The following is a 3,164-nucleotide window of genomic DNA, read 5'->3' as shown; positions in this document are numbered from 1 at the left end:
CATAAGTGGTGAGCTTGAATCATTTACAGAAACGACTGATAACCGTTTCAAAAAGGTAGATACAGACATTGAGGCCAGTGATAAACGTCTTCACGATAAAACTGAAGCTATAGCCTGGCAATGCGCAGACAGTATCAAACCCTTGAGAGATGACATTAATGCTTTAAGATGTCAGTGTAGTGACACCTATGAAAAGCTTATAGATGAAATCCAGTCAGTTAACGAAAGAATAGATCAACAAGACACTCGAGTAGAAGCACGTCTTAAAGTTCATACTAGCCGGCAGCTACGGCCGAGCGGTTCTAGGCGCTTCAGTATGGAACCGCACTGCTGCTGCGGTCGCAGGTTCGAATCCTGCCTCGGGGAATGGATGTGTGTGATGTCTTTAGGTTAGCTAGGTTTAAGTAGTTCTAAGGCTAGGGGACTGATGACCTCACATGTTAAATCCCATAGTGCTTAGAGCCATTTGAACCATATTTTAAAGCTCGCACTGAGACATAGAACTAGTGATACCAAGACTTCCAGCATAAACACACTAACGAAAACAATCACTTTTTACAGTCATCTGCACTACAGCGACAGGAAGTAGAACAGCAGTTGCTCACTAGTCATACAACCAATGTTGACCATAGTATAAATTCCGTTACAGACGAGGTTAACAGAGTAAAACACTCACAGAACCAGATACAGAAAGATGTAACTGATTTCAAAACACTGTTAACGCACGAATCCAAAAAGTTAAAGAAAAGCGTAGGGATGACACTGAATCGGCAAGCTCCCGTATTGAACAAATAGAGCTGGTGCAGGGCGCTGACACAATTAAAGTAGAATAAAAAAAAGATGAACAAAACTACACGTAAACTACAGAGGAAATTCGACGCTTTAGATGAAAACAACTCCACACACATTCTTACGCTCACGGAAAAATGTGATGAGCTATCGGCAAGATTAGAAAGACTTGAAAATCAAACCGAAAATAAATCAGACGACACAGCCCCCAATTCGTTCGCCGATTCTCAAGAATATCAGCACATGCAAGCAAACATTAAACCAGGTTGGTGGACATAACAGTTCGCCACATAGGAAAGTTAACAGTTTACATCAGAAAGTAGACACTGCTGGAACATGTTCTTCACGTAATCAGTTTCAAACTAACGAGCAACAGCAACAGTCACCTACTTTTCAGCCTCACAATAATATAAGCAGACTACAAAGAGTGTGTGACTTTGATACAAGCCGATCATCTCACAATCAGTTCTTTTACGCCGTTGAACCGTCGCAAAATCTACAACGCGAAGGATTCGACAATAAACATTTTCAATCTGTAAAGAAATTCAAGGTATTTAGAAATAACCGCGCAGATATGCATCCCCTGGATTTGGTGCAGCAATTTTCATTTTCACTGCCACCAAACTGGCCAGTGACATACATGCTCGAATTTATCTGTAGCTTTTTAGAGGGAGAACCTTCGATGCGTATGAGACCCGTAGCAAGGCAATATCACCCCGTCGAAGTGTTTCAAAATACGTTTCTCTCTGCATAATGGTCGGAAACGACTCAGATAGGCATTAAAGACCAGCTCATTAGTTTACCCAATTTTGAACACTCCAGTTTTCCAAATGTCACCAAGTTTTTTGAATATATGGTTCAACGAAACCAGTACCTGATCGAAAAGTATAGCCAATCTGCGCTCATACAATTATGCATCTAAAAAATTTCCGCGCGCATTACGAATTTCCCTTCTCACCGGACAGCAAAAGGTAAGCGTTTCAGCTTTCTGGGACTTATTACAATTATTAGAAATTGAGCTATCGGACTACACATTTGTCAATAAAAGCTTTCATAACAGCAATCAAGGTAACAACTCATTCGGTTACAACGAGCAATCCCGCCCATTCCATAGCAAGAGAAATAAAATATTTGGTTCAGATAGCGATTTTCATGAAGATTTTAATAAGAGACAAGATTTTGACAAACAGTATATTCAGCAGCATCCACTATACCAGAATTCTGACGACGACAAGCGCAGTTTCCAACCGAAATTCTTGCCGCAGCCGCAGCAGCCCGGAAATATCCAACAACAATATTGTCGACAAGCACAACCGAAGGTCGATCTGCCACCGCCCAGCTTTAACAGTACAGCCCAGTCGAGTAATTTTACGCAACCGCAAGGGAATAACTTCTCCCACAAAAACGAATGGTCCCAGTCACATCGAAACTATCAACAACAACGATATTTTCACAAACATGAAGGGAATAATCTACAATTTAAGCGTTATTTTGGCAACAACAACTCTCATGACAATCAGTTTCAGTTCATTCTTAATGAAACTAATGTTCGTTTCCATTCACCGCGGCATTCTGCCTCCCATTCACTGATAAGAAAAATTGAAAAAGTGTAAATTTTTTGACTCTTCGTCCCACAATCAGTTAAAAATTAATATTATAATATCTTTAGCCCGTATATTACATAACCCACTTACAATGAGGAGTTAAAAAGTAGATAACCTCATGCCACAAAATCTACCTAGACAGAGTTTCAAATTACTTGAACACGTGAATGCTGTAAAAATTAAACAAGTTTGTTTGCTTAAGTAAATATACAAAATATATTAGTAGTGATGCCTTATTCGACCAGTCACATGTACAAAATAAATAGAAATATTTACTTGCTATATAAACTGAGATCATACAGCATCAAAATTAACTACATATGCCATAATTCATTTATTCAAGTCTCCCTGCATGTAATGTTGTGTGTGTCCGGGGAGTAACAAACCAAGAAAGACATGTATATATGCGTAAGTCTTTGTGTGTGACAATAATATGCATAAGGAACTAGCTGACAGTGACTAAATAGATCGCCGCAGACGAAAATGCACAGGTTGTTGTCATCATAGCGTTCACAGCTCGTTTGGGCGTGGCAAGGTATGGGATACGCGACGTCCCTTCCCTTAGAAGATTAACCTCACATATGATGCCACGCCCCCACGCCCCCTGTTAGGTCATTCGCCTCAGTCAGCTACCACCTAATCTGAAACATTCCGAGGCTCCTAGAAGCACAATACTTTCTCTTTCCCTCTGCTTACAAACTACCGACACAATTCAATCTTTTTAATTTTTCCTCAAAGTGGAACCGTGGCAAAAGGTGCGTGAATCATAAA

Source organism: Schistocerca nitens, chromosome 3, assembly GCF_023898315.1.
Source record: "Schistocerca nitens isolate TAMUIC-IGC-003100 chromosome 3, iqSchNite1.1, whole genome shotgun sequence".
NCBI lineage: Eukaryota > Metazoa > Arthropoda > Insecta > Orthoptera > Acrididae > Schistocerca > Schistocerca nitens.
The sequence above is the reverse complement of the archived record's forward strand: the minus strand, read 5'-3'. Positions refer to the sequence as shown.